The 19,075-nt window shown below is 48.5% G+C and overlaps 1 protein-coding gene across 2 annotated transcripts in view; it reads left to right on the top strand.

The window, feature by feature from the left end:
- The window catches only part of KIF22 (kinesin family member 22), a 572,302-nt gene that overhangs the window by 479,432 nt on the left and 73,795 nt on the right, over positions 1–19,075 (top strand). The gene's annotated exons all lie outside the window — the stretch shown is intronic.

Genomic DNA, 19,075 nt, shown 5'->3' with positions numbered 1-19,075 from the left:
TTATTATTTTCACTAATAGCTGGGTTTGTTTGTCATTCTAACCTGACCGTTCTAATCCTCTACCCTGACACTTATTTTTCTAAAATTCTAATGCGACTTAAGCAAGGCCCTAGCAAGACTTTTAGTATTTTGGAAAAGACAAATCCGAATTCTAAAGGCAATTTTAAGAGCTCTGTTGTGTGATCAGATGGTAACCAAGTAGTCCAACAAATGCAAGTTTGTATCCCACCGCTGATCCACCAATGTGGGAAAGTAGCTCTATATACTGTTCCTAAGTAGGTACAGGGTGTACAGAGTCCATAATCCTCAAAAGTTTGGCAGAGGTTAAAGTTGGATATAACCTTACTCTCTAAAGTGGTAGCTTGGTCGAGCAGTAAGGCAGTATCAGAGGACAGTGTAAAGCATTTGTTGTACACACTCAGTCAGCAAATGGTCTCACACTAAACTGAACTCTAGGCCAATGGTTTATATAAAAAAAATATATGCTGGTTTTATTTTAGAACCAACAATAGGTATTAAAATCTACTTTCTCAGAATGAGATGCTTTATATAAATACTTAAGCAATATGCAATTTGCTTTTGTAGAAAGTTACAAGTGGTTGCAATAGGCAACACAATTTTAAACACAATGCATTGAGTTCAATCGAAGTTTAAAGTTATTTACAATAGATTACTTTCAGGATTACTTTGACGATTCCACGACTGGATCCTAGATTCAAACCTGGATCAGTACTTAGAAACAAGTGATGAAAGTCGACTTAGTTATCCAGTATTAGGGTATCTTTCATAGATTCACATGCCTGAATCATTCCCTGTTGTCGGGATGGGAGTCCCCGGTACAGCAATGTCTAAGTAGACCTATAGAGTAATAGGCCAAAGGCCTCACCTTAGTAACATATCCACGTCCTTTTGTAAAAAAGGACCAAACTTTGGAGAGTAGCCAATCTGCTATCACCACTCTCTAGAACCTTCCTGGAAGGAGCTCTAGTCCCTCAGATTTTGCAGCGTGAATCTTTCTGGATTCACTATGCTGTGCATTATTCCGCGATCTTGTGGTTGGGTCCGGATTCGTAGTCTTTTCTTTGTTTTTTTTTTTTTTTTTTTTGTAGCCCAGGTGGGCGTCGACGTCCACCATTTGGTGCACCTCCCGTGACGTCGTCGTGCTTCCTGCGGAAGTCCCACCTTTGGGGCGCCATCTTCAGATTCTTTTTTCCGCCGTTGGGTCTGGATCGTCATCGGGAAGCTCCAGAAATTCACTCGGAGGAAGAAGGAAGAAAAGCGAGTTTCATCGATAGAATCAAGAGAAGACATCAGGAATAGAACAGATTTCATCAGGAGCGCGAAGAAAGAGGACCAGCGAGCTTTTTTCTTCGACAGCCTTGGAGAATGCACGCTCAGACCCTGAGCGAAATGGACAAGACGCCATTCAAGTTCTGCCCAAACTGCCACCACAAGTTCGCGCAGAAAGACCAGCATCCGGTCTGCAACCTCTGCCTACCGGTGGATCACCAGAGTATCGACTGCAACGCCTGCTCAGCCTTCGCGCCGAAGACACTCAGGGTGAGAGAGAGGCAGAGAAGAGCCAACGCCAACATGGATGGCAAAGGGAAACCCCCGACACTCTACGAGCTGGGCCTCGACACGGACGACGAGGACAACGTTGCCGAGACAGCCGAAAACTTCACGGTCGTAGAGACCGACAAGAAAAAAGAAGACGAGGTAAGAGAATCGTCGAGCTCAAATCAAAAAACACCTCGCAAACACGAGGGTGACTCGAGAAAAACTGAGTCAAGGTCCACGAAGGGAGCCCCGGCGCCGAAAACTTCGACGTCCAAAGGGGGAACTTCGGACAAAAGGCCCAGCGGATCCTTACAAAAGGACTCCCTGGTGCAGAAAGACGCCGAAAGGCAAGGGTCGTCGAAATCATCCCATGAAACGGGCCGATCGACGCAGAAAGAACGTTCGACGTCGACGCAAGTTTCATCGAAAAGACCCGCGGTCGACGCCGAAAGCATCTCCGAAATGGAGAAAAAGAGGCGGCTCGAGGCCGAAATTGAGAACATCCTTCAAAGGAAGAAGGAGTTCGACGCCAGGATGAAGGAATTCAAGATTCCAACTGTTTCATCGGCGGAAGTCGTCGAGGTCGAAGACGAGTTCGACGCCGAAGGGCTGACAAGGGATCTCGAAGAAGAAGAGGAGCCCTATTATGAGGGAGAAGCCGAGGAAGAAGACCAACAGTCGTTCTACGAATCGGCGGCATCTACCAGCAACGACGTCGAATGGCACGATCTCGACACCGAAAACCCGGAGGAGCCCGTGGACACGTTCCCCTCGAGGCCTTCGCCACCCGACGACATCGGGGTGTACAATATGGTGGTGAAGAGCACAGCAATGGCCTTCGGCGTCAAACTCGACGAAGAGAGGCCGAAAGCCGATTTTCTCGTCGAAACACTGCTCCCCATCCAGACTAGGAGTCAGTTCCTCCCCATGCTACAAAGCGTGATGAACCAGGGGAGAGAAACCTTCAAGGAGCCTGCCACCTGCCGGTCGATCACGCCCAGGACAGAGAAGAAATATAAGCACTCCTCCCTGGACCCACCTTACATCAAGGGTAGCGTCACCGCAGACTCCATCATAGCCTCCACGGCCAGGAGAAGGGCCAACGTTCCAGCAACTTCGGGCCCACCTCCGGATAAAGAGAGCAGGAGGATCGACCTCACAGGCAGAAAGGTCGAGAGGAACGCTGCAATGCACTGGCGCATGGCGAATTCGAATGCACTCCTCAATAGACACCAATACCAACACTGGGATGAGATGGGGGAGCTAGTAAAGCACCTCCCCGAAGAATACCGCCAGAGAGCCTCTCACCTGGTAGATGAAGGCAAGAACATCGCCAACTCCTGTATAAAGACGGCGTTGGATGGGGCAGAGACTTCAGCAAGACTCATGGCCATAGGGGTCACAGAGAGGAGGCATGCATGGCTAAGAATCTCGGGATTCAAACCGGAAGTGCAGAACAACATCCTTGGCACCCCCTTCAACGGAGAGACACTGTTCGAAGCAACGGTGGACGAAAAGCTCACCCAGCTCAAGAAGGAAAACGAGACAGCGAGGTCCATGGGGGCCCTACAGCTGAGGGGAATGAGACGAGGAAATCCCTCGAGGAGACCCTACGGTAGGGGTGGAAGCCAACAGGGGACGTCGCACCAGGCGTTCCAACAAGGTCAGCAGGGCGAAGGTCACGGACAAAGTCAGCAGAAGCAAAGCTGGCAATATCAACCTCGGGGCCAGTCCTTTCGCGGGAGAGGGAACGGACGTGGCCAAAGGAGGAGAGGGGGCGATCAGCCCTCCTCGAAGTGACTCAGCACGCAAGAAGACGCCTACCCTCGTCAGGTCCCCAAGGGTGAGGCGCAAAAAAGTGTCATCAGGGGGAAGAGAAGATTCAAGAGCCTACGAGCATACGACACCAGTAGGCGGAAGGCTGAGGTTCTACCTTCAGGAGTGGCGGCGTATAACCACAGACAAGTGGATACGGAACATCGTGCAGTACGGATACTGCGTAGACTTGGAGAAAAGACCTCCAAACAGGAAGCCGAAGGGAAGACAGAGATCGGCCCAAGAACTGGCAATACTCAGAGAAGAAACGCGGAAACTCCTACAAAAGGGAGCCATAGAGACAGTGCCGTTCAGGGAACGCAACAAAGGGGTCTACTCAAACTACTTCGTGGTTCCGAAGGTAGACGGGGACCTCAGACCCATACTGGACCTCCGTTACCTAAACAAGTTCGTCAGAACGCAAAGGTTCAAAATGACTTCACTGCAGGAGGTACTGCCACAGATAAGAGAAGGGGACTTCATGGTCACCGTGGACCTCAAGGATGCCTACCTTCACATCCCAATAAACAGAAGGCACAAGGGCCTTCTAAGATTCAACATCGAACAGGAACACTACCAGTTCACAACCCTGGCCTTCGGATTAAAATCAGCGCCAAGGGTCTTTACAAAATGCCTGTCGGCGGTAGCGGCACACCTACGAAAGCAGGGAATACACGTATACCCCTACTTGGACGACTGGCTGGTCAAGGCAAACTCACGCGAGAAGTGCGAGAGGCACGCAAAACGCGTAACAGACACCCTCACAAATCTGGGATTTTCCATCCACTGGGGAAAATCATCGCTGGAACCGGAACAGGTAAAGATTTTCCTGGGGGCAAAGATCAACTCCCTCAACAGTACAGTAGTGCCCAGCGACAGGAGGACAGATGCTCTACTGAAGGAGACGCAGCTCTACCAGAAGGGGCGAGCTCTGACAGTGAGGGCGGTGAGCAAGATGATGGGGATGATGGCGTCCTGTATCCAGCTGGTGCCGAATGTACGCCTGCACATGAGACCATTCCAGCAATGGCTGCAACAGCAATGGTCCCAAGCAAACGGAAGTTGGGAGGATCTAGTGGTTGTTACGCACGCAGTGCAGGAGGAGATAACTTGGTGGAACAGAGACAACATAACAACGGGGAGAAGCCTGACACCACCAAGCCCAACAGTGACCATTACCACGAACGCATCGCAGAAGGGATGGGGAGCGCACATGGACAACCTCAGAGTGAGGGGTCTATGGGCTCCAGCAGACGCGGTCCGCCACATCAACTACCTCGAGTTGAAAACGATACTGCTAGCCCTGAAGGCATTCCAGAGACACCTGTTCGGCCAGAGGGTGTTGGTACAGACAGACAACACCACGGCGATGTTCTACATCAACAAACAAGGGGGGACACAGTCGTTTCCACTCTCATCCCTAGCTCAGGAGATTTGGAGATGGGCCATACCTCTCAAGATAGATCTACTGGCAATTCACCTACCAGGGAAGGACAATGTGGAGGCAGACTGGCTGAGCAGGCAGACCTCAGCATCGCACGAGTGGGAGCTCAATGGCCAGGAAACGGAGAAAATCTTCCGGAGATGGGGGACTCCCACAATAGACCTATTTGCAACACGCCACAATGCAAAATGCCAAAGCTTCGCGTCCAGGCAACCAGATCCGCAATCCAAGGGAAATGCCCTATGGATAAGCTGGTGGAGGACATTTGCCTACGCCTTTCCACCGATACCCCTGTTGCACAGAGTGCTCGACAAGTGCAGAACCAGCAACATGACTCTGATCCTGGTGGCTCCACAGTGGGCGAGGCAGACATGGTTCTCACAGATTCAAGAAATGGCGCAAGGCAATCCGTACAGGTTCGAGAGGAGAAAAGACCTGCTCTCAATGCAAAACGGGGAGGTCCTGCACCCAGAGCCAGAGACCCTCAACCTAGCAGCATGGCTCCTGAAGACCTAGAGTTCGCACACCTAAGGTTACCTCAGAGCACTATGCGAGTGCTACGGGAGGCAAGGAAACCTACTACAAGAAAGTGCTACAGCGCAAAGTGGAAGAGATTCACGGTGTGGTGCAGGAAAAAGGGCCTGCAAAACAGAATGACAAGAGACTCAACTGTGCTGAGGTACCTCACACACCTTCTAAAGAGTAACCTCTGCTCGAGCTCCCTAAGGGTACACCTAGCAGCGATCGTTGCCTACACCAGAGGTGAGAAGGGTGGAAGTTTCTTCACCTCGCAGGTGGTGAAGAGATTCATGGAGGGAGCCAAAAGAATGGCACCCCCGAAAAGGTTGCCGCCGCCGGCATGGAATTTAAACGTGGTTCTGACGGAGCTCATGAAGGCGCCGTTTGAACCCATTCACAAGACCACTCTACAAATGTTGACGATGAAAACTGCCTTTCTAGTGGCCATAACCTCACTACGCAGGGTGAGCGAGCTTCAAGCACTAACGCTACAGGAGCCCTACATTCAAATTCACAAAGACAGGGTAGTCCTGAGGACGGACCCACACTTCATGCCCAAGGTAGTGTCGGCGTTCCACATGAATCAGAGTATCCAGATACCGAGTTTCTTCCAAAACCCGACTACAAACGCAGAAAAGGCCCTGCACACCCTCGATGCCAGAAGAGCGGTGATGCACTACATTGAAAGAACCAAGGAACTCAGGAAGTCGAAGCAGCTGTTTGTGTCCTTTGCTACTAGCTTCATGGGTAGACCAGTGACCAAGGGCACCATCGCTAGGTGGATTGCCCTCACTATTCAATTCTGTCACAAACAGGCTGGACAGGAGCTAACGGAGGGGCCCCAAGCTCACTCCACAAGGAAGAAGGGGGCCACAGTTGCCGTCCTGGCAAACACGCCCATCCAAGACATTTGTCTCGCAGCAACTTGGGCATCTGTGCACACGTTCACAAAGCACTACTGCGTGGACATTCAAATGAATAAGGAAGCACAGGTCGGACAGAAGGTGCTACAACACATTTTCAACGACCAGCAATCATCTTCCACCCAGCCACCACAAAAATAGGAAAACCGCTACAAAGTCTATGCACAGCATAGTGAATCCAGAAAGATTCACGCTGCAAAACGAAAAGTTTCTTACCTGTCGGTGTAGTTTTGCAGCTTGAAGATCTTTCTGGATTCACTAGCGAACCCACCCACCTCCGCCAGGAAGATGAGGCTGGAGGAAGAGGGGGTGAAATGGATAGGATCAAAGAGGTGGAAACGTACAGAAATATGGACGAAAGGATTAATCAATCGCCTAGGGTTAAAAAAAAAAAAAAAAAAAAAAAACAGGGAAAAAAGAACCCGAAGATGGCGCCCCAAAGGGGGGACTTCCGCAGGAAGCACGACGACGTCACGGGAGGTGCACCAAATGGTGGACGTCGACGCCCACCTGGGCTACAAAAAAAAAAAAAAACAACAAAGAAAAGACTACGAATCCGGACCCAACCACAAGATCGCGGAATAATGCACAGCATAGTGAATCCAGAAAGATCTTCAAGCTGCAAAACTACACCGACAGGTAAGAAACCTTTCGTTTTCTACCGCACGTCGTGCTAAGGGAGTCTCCACTGAGCTCTGCTCAGCATTCCTGGTTTCTGGATTACCAGGGTTTTTCGCTTCAACTTTCCATTTTCTGAGTGAAGTTCTTCAGTTCCTCATGGCAGACACTCCGAAAAAGGGCCTTTTCAGGTCTTGTGCTTCCTGTGGTAAAAAGACTTCATATGGACGATCAACACAAAGACTGTCTCTACTGCCTTCATCCGAACCACGCTTCAAAAGACTGTGGTATGTCGTACCTTTTCCTCTAAGACCCTTTAAGATTGTGAGGGGCGCCTCTTAATTTGGCTGCAGAGGCTTAAAGACAAAGATACAGTATTGTCTTCTGAGGAAAGTGATGGCTCGTCCATCTCTTCAGTCCTCTAAAAAAAAAAAAAAAAAAAAAAGACCAAGGGTGACTTCTCCTGGCCCTTCGTCGCAGCCACCTCAAAAGAAGGCGCATAAAAAGTCTTCAGAGGTCCTTCCTACGACTCTTCCAGTGAAGGTTTCTCCTCAGGAAGTTCATCATGCCTTCAAAAAGCCTTCTTTCATCCCTTCGAAGACTACCTCGTCGCCGGTGGCTTCGACTAGGAAATCTCCGTCGACGGCATTGCATGTCACCTCGTCGACGACGACAGTTTCCACTTCTGTCGCGTCTGTCACTATCCACATCGACTACTCCATCTTCGACGGCCGGTAGGTCTCTCGTTGACGCTGAATTAGAACTCGTCGACTTCCAAGCTGCCGTCGACGCTGCGATCGCCAACGACGGCGTCGATTACGACACGTCTACTAAGACTGTCCTGTCTACATCATCGAGGACTCCGACCGCTCCGTCGACTAAACCTTCGGCACCTCAATCCACTATGATGCCCGTCCACACTTCACCGTCTACGACGACCGATTCTGCCATACAAAGTACGTATGTGCACCTAAAATTCACCAAACTTGCACTGACACCGGCCCTGACCTCTCCTAGTAGAGTCCAGCTCTTGCCTCCAGCACATCTTTTAGAGGAAGAAGACTCGGACGATGGAAGTATGTTCCGAACGGCGACCAGTCCATCACAACTGCATGTTAAAATATCAGGACTGTTCTGAATACGAAGATCAAGGGCAGGAAGATCAGGCGGTTTCTCCTGAAGAATACCATCCACCTCCACAGCCCATGGTTTGTCTGCCTGCTTCTCTGGTCTCTGACCTACAGTTCCTCATTTCGGACTATAAGCAGAGGTTTCCAACGTCTGCACCATCTCCGCTTCCGGTTGTGCCTCCAACACCACGCCCACGACCTCCATTGAATCTACGGTTTGAGCCGGTCACATCACCACCTCTTTCTACAGATGATGAAGAGGAGGCGGACCATGAAGAAGGGTAACTTCAAGATTCCCCATCTAATCGGTACGAGTGGGATGATTACGTACTTCCCTGTCCAGCTTCTCCTAGTCCTACCACAGCTGACTCACCTCTGGAGGACATTGGAGGCTTTCACATATCCATGCCCTCACACCAATAGGATTGTTTTCTCTACGATTTTAAAGAGCCGTTTAAGAAGTCAGTTTGGTCGATCCCTATTGACTACATATGGGAACAAGGCGTTAAGATCATGCAGAACCCTTCCTCGGTACCTCCCGTATTGCCTCGTCGGGATAAGAGGTATAAAGCTCCTGAAACTGTTCCAGCTTGCCTGACAGGCCATCCGAAACCAGACTCATTACTCAAGCTGCTCAGCGGAAATCAAAAAGTCCTTCCGCTCTGCTGACTGCTCCTCTGGACAAAGAGGGTAGGCGGCTGGACAACATTAGCAAACGCTTCTCGTCCATGTATGCATTGACAGTGCGTGTATCCAATTCCTTGGCACTGTTGGGACGTCATAACCGGCAGATGTGGGCGGATATTGCTCCATACCTTGCATCCTTGCCGGAAGAGTAAAAAGAGGAGGCGAAGAAAATCTTACTGGCGGGTGAGAGATCTGCCTCCGAAATTAGACTGTGCGATGGATATCTCCTCTACCTGATTTCGCCAACTCACGGGCGCAGCTGTATTACGGCGCCAGGGTTGGTTGAAGGCGACTTCCTTCGGACCAGAAATACAAACCAAAGTCTTGGACATGCCATACGATGGCCAGCTTCTTTTTGGAACACACATAGACTAAGCTCTGCAAGGTATTAAGGATACCGACACAGCCCGGGCTTTGGGTACCCTGCAATTCCGAAACCCCTCTTTTCAAGGCTCAAGAGGGAGAGGTCAAACATCTACCAGAGATTTCAAATACCGATCTTCCTTCTCTTCCACTCAGCAATATCGACCTCACTATCAACAGCACACCACCTACACTAAATCTTAGTTTCGTGGCAAAGGAGGGCAATAAAGACTATGACAATGACTTCACACTACCGCCGGTCTCCAACTCCTCTCTGCCCTCCAAAGTTGGAGGAAGAATTTCCCACTTTCTGAAAAATTGGAAACAAATAACAGACCGTTGGGTCCTGCAATTAGTTTAATTCGGACATTCACTGGAATTCATCCAAATTCCTCCCCAAACCCCTCTCCGACCTGTGCTCCACAAAAATTTGCATGCTCTGCTCCTGAAGGTTGCACTTATGTTTTTTTTTCTTTCCTCATATGCAAAAAGGAGAAAAAATGGAGACCGATATTGGACTTGAGAAATCTACACAAATTCCTGAAAAAATGTGTTTCGTATGGTCACCATCCAGGAAGTACTACAACTCCTCAATGCGGACTACATTGTGTCTGTCTTTAGACCTTCAGGACGCCTATTTTCACATCCCGATCCACCACAACCACAAAAAATTTCTGAGATTCGCGGTGGCGGGCAGGCATTACCAATTTCGTGTCCTGCCTTTCGGACTCCAATCGGTGCCACACATTTTTACAAAATGTCTTTCTCCAGTGGCTGCATACCTTCGACAACACCACCACCAAGTCTTTCTGTATCTTGACGACTGGCTCTTCAAAGCACCCTCTAGAAGGCGCGTCCAGGTCTTCCAGCACCTGTCTAAGGCTTTTCGATTTTTTTTTTTTTTTTTTTTTTTTTTTTTTTTTTTTTGGGCTTACTCTCAATCAGGACAAGTCCGTCCTTCAGCCCTCCCAGCGCATAACTTTCCTGGGTGCTACCCTCGACACGCTACAAAGAAAGGCGTTTCCGTCACAGGAGCGCCAAACTTCTTTCCTTGGTGCTTCGTATACGTTCCAAAAAGACTTTCTGTGCGCTTCTTCAAATCCCTGCTCTGGATGATGTCCTCCTGCCTCCTGCTAGTTCCACACTGTCGCTTTCACATGCGACCTCTTCAAGAAGCGCTTTCAGCTCAATGGGTCCAATGTACGGGCTCCTTCGATGTCATCCAGGTTACCCCTCTGATGAAATCGGCTCTAAGGTGGTGGATTTGCCCTCAGAACCTTTCTCGAGGCTTGCATTTCTTGCTTCATGCTTCTCAAACCATCACAACGGATGTGAGAAGTTGGCCTGATACAGGGTGTACACTAGAACTAGTGACATCATATATCAGTCCAAACAACCCTTATGGTGATTGGTTGTAAAGTCAACCTTATAGACCAGCTATCCTAGTGGTAGCACGGACAAGAGCAGTCTTAGGCTAAACTCTGTATGGCATGTGAAGCCAGCTGTTATACCATTACAATCCCTTGAATATCAAATGAAAGGACACCACACCAGGTATATATAAAAGTAGAATGTATTTATTCTAACATATACCCTCAGCACTCTTTGAGTTCAGAGGTTTAAGTACAAACAATTTCTTAAGTAGCATACGTTAAGTTACACAGGAAAAATACAGTTGGGCCCGGGGGCCACGCAACCATATACTAAAAGGGGTAGAAGTACCACGACACGAACAGGGAGTAGGCCTAGGGAATCTCTGGGGCTACACTACCAATAGTTAGGAAGTGGGAGGCCCACGGGAAGCGTGTGGAGACACACACGCGGGTTACACTAAAGTCAATAGGAATGTAGTAGTTGGAAATAGGAAGAATAAGGACACTTCCGAATTAACTAGGAGGAAGCAACTAAAGACTTAGACACTTGAACAGTCAATATCCACTGGAGCACCGGAGTACTCGCGTTACCTCACCCACATGAGGCGGGTGCATAGGTGTGAAGATGTGTCGGGTGTCGTCGCTGGATCCTATGGATGCCTGAAGATAAGATGCTGGCAGGTGACCAGGGGGAAGATGTCCGGTGGACCCAAGGATGGATCTTGAAGGAAGGACTCCTGCAAGCAAAGGGGACAAAGTCTGGGTCACTAGCCAGTGACAGGGTGGAACCAGGAAGGAACCAGGCGATGTCGTGCAGAACACAGGTGATGTCTTGAAGCTTGTCTCTGCAGCCACGTGGACCAGGAGGCGTCGGACGACCAGAACCAGGATACCAGTTGTCCCACAAAGGATCTTGCTGATGGCGGAGTCGACGTCCCGATTGGAGTCAACAAGCCTTGGCAAAGGCAACCCACACGAAGATCGAAATTCACTTCGGGTGCGGACCAGGAAGGTATGAGATGCTTCTCTTTCACAGGGAAGCAGGAGCCAGTCTGGAGGAGCCAAACCAGCGGTGGAAAGTTAAGGGTTCATCGCCACTGAGGCTACTAGCCAACGGGCCAGCAACCGGACGGACGCGTTGGCAGGAAAATGCAGAAGGGCCCCACGCAGAACTCGTGGAGGGCTGATCTTCGGTGCAGATGGTGCTCGGGGTTGGGGCTTCTCAATCCCCAGAGCACAACTTCAAGGATGCCTCAGAAGCTGCGCTGGAAGCTACTCGCCAATTTTCCCAGGTAGCCGGTCCCACATCGCTCGTCGCCTCCACGGATCTCAGCTCTGCTGTGGATCCGGGTCGGAGAAGTCAAGGTGCTGGTCGGGCTCGGCAGTCGGTTCCTCGTAGAACTTGGGCAAAGCAAACGGCAGGTCGCTTGTTGGTGCCTGTTTTGCACAGGGTGGCCACTCCTTGGCCACAAGGGAGATTCTTCAGTCTTGTCGAATGTCGAAGTTCCAGAGTTTCATGTCTAGTTTCAGTTCAGGATAATCTAAAGTCCTAGGGACTCTGCTCCCACTCTTATACTAATCTGGGGGGCTGGATTACCTGCTAGGTCCCTCCTATGGGTGGGACCAGGGAAGGGGGTGGTTACACCCCCTTCCCTTTGTCCAGTTTCGCGCCAGGGCTGGGGCTGGAGTGCCCCAGCACCGGTTTGAACCGGGCTATGCATGGGACACCTTGTGTGCCCCAGGCAGTCTCTCGTTTCTTTCATCCCTCCCTGCCCCAATACACTAAGTCCTGTCTGGGGTGGTGCTCGCACCTCCCAAGGCAGGAAACCTATTGTCCAAGCCTCCCTTGCTGGAAGGACTCCCAGCAGCAGGAGGTCAGACTTGTCCGTGGCAGCCGCATCCATTTTGTGATGCTGGGGCTCTGGTTAACTTTAACCGGGTAAGTAGGATTTTAACATGTCTTCTCCCTCTAGAAGGGGGGGAAATACTATCCTCATCGCCAGAAATGGTGTGGGGTAGCATTCCAAAGTGTTAGACACCTTACTCAACATGTTTTGATAAAGCCAAACCATAGGTACCATAACCGCGAGGATTATAAGGCACTTTAAGAGTATATGGTAGGCGATATCATAGAACAGCTATAAGGACATGGTTCCGAAAGCTGCAGACAGGCTCAGCTCATGCTAGAGCACCATCTCACATGTTACCGAGCACTCTGCCTCCAGGATTGTTGAGGCCTGCCATAGGAGTGGCTTACAGGTTACCCATATGTCTCTATATAAGGTAGGTATAGGAATACTATACCTAAGCAAGGGGTGATAACACGACCTTGCCCCAGATGAGTGATCAGCCAGTTGTCATGATGGGAGGCCAGCAAGGGGTGGCATAATACATGCTGCAGCCCCTGGTAGGCCTAGGGTACACCTATGCCCTGGGTACCTAAGGTACACTGTACAGGGACCCATAAGGTGATCCTTACCAATTGGGTTATGTACCTAAAGTACCTAGTATGAATTTAGATTGAACAGCTGGGCTGTGGGTCTGATTAGCAGGCCCACAGCCACATCTACGTCGGAAACCAGTAAAGCAAAAAGTGGGGGTGACCTTAGGAAGCGGACCCAACTCCTACACAACCCCCCCCCCCAAACTTGGGGACATTAAACTAACCTTGACCAGTTGAGTCTTCATGTTCTAAGTGGAAATATCTGGAGAGTCCATCTGCATTGGCATGGTGTGAGAAAGTGGTTCTGTATATACTGTTCCCTAATAGGTACAGGATGTACAGAGTCCACAGTCCCCAAGGGTTTGACAGAGGCTAAAGTTAGATATAACCTTACTCTCCAAAGTGGTAGCTTGGTCGAGCAGTAAGGCAGTATCAGAGGACAGTGTAAAGCATTTGTTGTACACTCAGCCAGCAAATGGTCTCTCACACACTAACTGAACTCTAGGCCAATGGTTTATATATAAAAAATATATGCTTTTTTTTTAGAACCAACAATTGGCATTAAAATATACTTTCTCAGAATGAGATGCTTTATATAAATACTTTTGCAAAAGGCAATTGACTTTTGTAAACAGTTACAAGTGGTTGCAATAGGCAACACTATTTTTAAACACAATGCATTGAGCTCAATGGAAATTTCAAGTTATTTGCAACAGATTGCTTTTTGGATTACTTTTGGAATTCCAGGACTGGATCCTAGATTCAGTCCTGGGTCAGTTCTTAGAATCAAGTGATTAAAGTAGACTTAATTACTGTGATTTTTAAACCATATTTAGCTATTTTAAAAGTTGACACTTAGAAAATATTTCAGAGAAAACAGTCCATGGTTTCCTATGGAAGAAAATGGAGTTACTGGTACTTACAGTTGTAAGTATTTTTCAGTCAGTACTGGGCACCAAGATCCAGCACTGGGAGCTCACCTAAGAGCAGGTGAGTACTTTTGTTTTCGTTACTCTGCTGATTTTTGGTGAATATTTGAAGTTTTGAAAAGTCCAGACTTAAAAGAAATTTCAGGAAAAACCAGTCAGTGTTACCCTGTGGAGAAAATTGAGTTATCTGCTTTCAGGTAAGTACTCGACTGGCAAAGTTAAGGTTCTGGGCACAGACTCTGGTCTCCCAGGGTCAGGTAGGTACAGTTGCTACACCCTCAGCGGCACAGGGGCAGCCGGGTGTGTGTGTGTGATATATGCGGATTGTATTTGGTGAGCTTTATAGGGATACGGATACATCTCAATCACATGATTCTAGTTTTCAGTGAGTAGTGTTTCTGGCTGGTAGCTTTGTTGTAGTTCAAGTGTTACCTGTAATAAACAGCAGGTTTTTATCTTGCTAGGACTGTACTGTACTTTTGGTCCACTTTCTGCCTTAAGCATGGGGGGGGGGGGTTAGTGTGACAAGATTTTCAGAATGAAAAACCGGGACGGGCACAGATATAGAAATGGAACTAATGTACTATTACGTCTCAGCGCCTCTTATTTACAGATATATATTTAGATATGGAGATCTATCTATCGTTTGTTCTTTAAAAAAAAAAAGTATATTTTCACTTTACTTCGTTACTTTACCGCCCTTTCTGGGAAGAGCTCCAGGGTCCGGCTGCTGGTGGGCCTGGCCTTGCCCTATGGCCTCTGCAGCCCGATTCACCTCATTAAATCCTTCTGTGCTGCTTAAATGAGGCGAAGCAGCACAGCAGGAGAGTTTAAAGAATTTAACTCTGTCCCCGTTTCTAAGAGCCGTGGAAATATGAGCCTGCATAACACTGATTAACGTGCAGGTTCCCCCGACCCTCCCTTAAAAACAGGGACATAACCCAGGCACTACCCAAAAACCGGGACATTTGTAGAATTTGGAGAAAAGTGTCAGGACACTGGGACATTTCTCCAAAAACTGGGACCGTCTGGGGAAGTCCAGGACGCCTGGTCACCCTTGGAGGTGGCGGGGTGTCACTATTTTATTCAACGTTTGAAGGGATGGTGTTCCTGAGGTTCAATTCAAAGTACAATTAGTATTTATTGGTGAATATTATTTTCGAGCATGTGTAGTGAACGTTTTATAGCTGGGTTATTTTGTAGGAGTGTTGAAAAGAACTGCGGTAGAGCGAATAGTGACCCATAATGAGGCAAAATGTCTTCCAAACTCTGTAGTTTTTAGATGCCTGCCTATAATCCTTGCAACTGCCGCTTCATGTATGCCTCTGTTGTGCTTTCTTTGCTTGTTGGGGCCATGAACTTCCACTCTGGAGACCACTCTTCTGAGAAAGCTGGTGAAGTGACAGATGGCAGGCTTCTCACTCCTGCCATTGTCCTTTCAAGTTTCTTTGGTTGTATTGCTGCTACACGAGACGTTCAGAGTCCCACTATAATCTTCCCTGTCTTAGACAAAAAAATTTTTTAAAGATGCTGACGGACTTGCATGAATAGGGGGCAAATGTACTACGGCTAACCCATGTCTGTAGGTATTCCTAGTAATTTGTCAAAGCTTACAAAAACAATGATCTCTGATAGACATCTAGCCACGGATTCATTAACTTAGAATATCCCCAGGCGTCATACTGGATCCGGAAAATCTTTTGCAGCAGCACCTCTGCGCTCCGGGGTACGGCACCACACAACCCCGCCCTGACGTTGTCCACATCCGTGACGTCAGCGAGGTCATATAAGTCCCTCCCGCCGTGCTGACGTATGTTTCCTTCTTTTCTCTTCCAGGGGATCCTCATCAATAGTCATAAGCACTAGAATATTCCCGCCCATGCGCAGCACCCCGGAAACATAATCACATATGTGACATATATAATATAACTATGTCTATGTCCCCAAAACCTCAGATGGGACTGAAAGCATTGACAGCTCACAGGCTGCATTGCAGAAAACTACAGCCTAGAAAGCGAACTGTGAGAAAGTGGCTCTGTATATACTGTTCCTTAATAGGTACAGGGTGTACAGAGTCCACAGTCCCCCAGGGTTTGACAGAGGTTAAAGTTAGGTATGACCTTACTCTCTAAAGTGGTAGCTTGGTCGAGCAGTAAGGCAGTACCAGAGGACAGTGTAAAGCATTTGTTGTACACACTCAGTCAGCAAATGGTCTCACACACTCAATAACTGAACTCTAGGCCAATGGTTTATATATAAAAAATATATGCTTGTTTTATTTTAGAACCAACACTTGGGAGTTAAAATATACTTTCTCAACAATAGATGTTTCATTTAAATACTTTTGCAATATGCAGTAGATTTTAGTAAACCGTTACAAGAGGTTGCAGTAGGCAAATCTATTTTTAAACACAATACATTGAGCTCAATGGTAAATTCAAGTTATTTGCAACAGATTACTTTTTAGATTACTTTTGGAATTCCAGAACTGGATCCTAGATTCAGTCCTGGGTCAGTTCTTAGAATCAAGTGATTAAAGTCGACTTAATTACTGTGATTTTTAAACAATATTTAGCTATTTTAAAAGTTGACACACTGAAAATATTTCAGAGAAAACAGTCAATGGTTTCCTATGGTTCTGAGGCTGCAGGCATCGGGAGCGTTGGAAGAGCTTGGGTGCCAGACTCGGTCACAGTCGCCGTGGTCTTTGTTCACTCCAGCACAGGCCAGGCTTGGCAGGTGCAGAGTGAAGGGTTTGCGGTTCCGGGCTGATGCCAGGGATTAGAAGCAGATTTTGAGTAGAGCTTCTACTCGTGGGAGTCCCAGGGGCTTAGAGCCAAAAGGTAGCCATGTCCTCCGGGGTTTGTGAGGTTGGTGGCCACAAGAGATGCCGGGTTGGAGCAGGTTCGAGGGTCGATGGGCCGGTAGGGCTGGGGCCAAAGCAGTTGGTGTCTCCCTCTTAGCAGCTGCAGGGCAGGTAGTCTTTCTTCTTGCTCTTCTTTGTATTTCGGAATCTGGGGAAAGAAGGTGCAGGGTGCCCCTAAATACTAGATTTAGGGGCGTTGCAGGTAGGTGAAGGGCAGGGACCAATGGGTCCCTGTCCAGGGGTGGGTACACCCCCTATCCTGCCTCTCCTGTGGGAGGGGGGGCAGTAGCCTAGTCCTGATTGGGCAGAGCTTCCCATCTTCAAGATGGCAAGAGCCCGGAGATGTGCTTCACCTCGCCTCCCCCACCTGAGGGGTGGGGTTGGCAGGCTGGCACATCCCCTGTCCTTATTTGGGGTTTCTGGCCAGGCTTCCCGCCAGAGTGGGGGCTGCCAGTGGCCTGGGGAAGCTCAGAGGCGGCATGCCTTTGAAGCTTCCCCCTGCCCATCCTGGGGAGGAGATCTAGCACCTCGCCCAGGAGAGCAGGGGCTCTCCTACCCAGGGGTCCAGCAACATGTCTGCTGTGTGGCAGCCTAGGCAGCCGACCAGACATGGATTGTAGGTTAGGTTTCAGGGGGCATCTCTAAGATGCCCTCTGGGGTACTTGGTACATTAAATCCCACACTGGCATCAGTGCGGGTTTAATGTGCTGAAGTTTATTACCAAATGGTGCTGTGGAGTTAGTGTTTGAGCTCTCAGCACCATGTTCTCTTAAATGGCAGCACTGCACTTAGTGCCCAGGAATGGACCTGGGTACTGTAGGGGCACAGGGCTCATGCTCCTGTGCCCACACCACTGGCATTGGACACCCAGCTAGAGGGGTGGCTGATGTATGCCAGGGCAGTGTAGGTGGTGGGCATGGCACACAGGGATGTGTGCCATGTCTACTTTGTTTTGTCTTGTACCCAGACACTCAGCCTGCAAGGGCAGTGTGTGTGTTATGGTACAGGGCCTCTAAGGGTGGCACAGTGAGTGCTGCAGCCCTTAGAGTCCTTCCCTGGTCACAAGGCCCTGGGTACCTAGGGTACCATTTACCAGGGGCTGACATGTGGCCAGGGTTTGCCAATTTGGGTTTTTAGGGAAGGAACATAGGCCCTGGGCACCTGATTGGCAGGAGTCCATGGCACACTCAAAGTACATTCAGCAAAAAGTGGGGGCATACGATACCTTTTTTCTGAATCCTCTGGAAAGATCTCTACACTCCCTAGATCTCAAGAGGGTTCTGAAGTTTTACCTAGACAAAACACTGAGGAAATCGGAACATATGTTTATTCACTATGGTCCTGATAACACAGCTTCTGCGGCCTCCAAAAGATCCATCTCGAGATGGGTAGTTTCTTGTATTATACGGTAATACCAATTGGCCAACAAATCCCTTCCGGGGAGACCTAGGGCTCATTCCACTAGAGGGAAAGCTTCTACCACGGCTCTCCTGAGCAATGTCCCCATGGCAGATTTGTAAAGCAGCTACATGGCGATCATTTCATACGTTTACTCGCCACTACTGTTTAGATGCTGACACGCAGGCAGATGCTCAGGTTGGGCAGGCCTAGCTGAGAAACTTGTTTGCTAATACCGTTTAACATGTGTGTCAATTTTGTTTGCTGTTTTTTGCTCGTCCGCGAGGAAGTGGGTATGGGCTTGCTACTGTATTCAGTGCTTATGACTATTGATGAGTATCCTCTGGAAGAGAAGGATAAGTTACTTACCAGTAATCCTAGTTCTCTTCCAGGGGTATTCTCATCAGTCATAAGCAACCCTCCCGCCTCCCGGACGAGCATTAATAGTTTATACGGTATTGTTGCATCTTAAGATGCAGGTTCCTACAGGTTTCATGTACTGTACAAAAGAACTGACCTGTGGTGCATGATGGGAGCAGAGGGCTCCTGAGGCCTCAATGGCAAGGTGCCAGTTTCCTTTTCTGTACAAGGATGTTATTTATTTATGCATCCCTTTTCAGGCTAATTGCCTGCTATTACCTGTTTTCCTTTATGAAAATAAAAGGTTATTGTGTAATGTTATTACTGTGCATGTCCTTCTCTTACATTATATGTATGTTTTCATACTAGAGAAATGCATGTAATTTTGGCTTCTTAGCCTATTGAATATGTATGGGGCTGCATATTTGTTATACATGTATGTTTATTTAGTACATTTCTAAATCATACACATATGTATATTTTTGTAAATGCTCCGGGTTCCTGCACGTGGGCGGAGATAATTCAGTGCTTATGACTTTGTATACCCCTGGAAGAGAACTAGGATTACAGGCAAGTAACTTATCCATAGTTACCTTTATGTTGACTATTACTTAGTTTTTGGTTCTTTACCTATTATCAGGTTGATG

The sequence above is a fragment of the Triturus cristatus genome, chromosome 7 (genome assembly GCF_964204655.1).
Source record: "Triturus cristatus chromosome 7, aTriCri1.1, whole genome shotgun sequence".
Taxonomy (NCBI): Eukaryota; Metazoa; Chordata; class Amphibia; order Caudata; family Salamandridae; genus Triturus; species Triturus cristatus.
The sequence above is the reverse complement of the archived record's forward strand: the minus strand, read 5'-3'. Positions and strand labels throughout refer to the sequence as shown.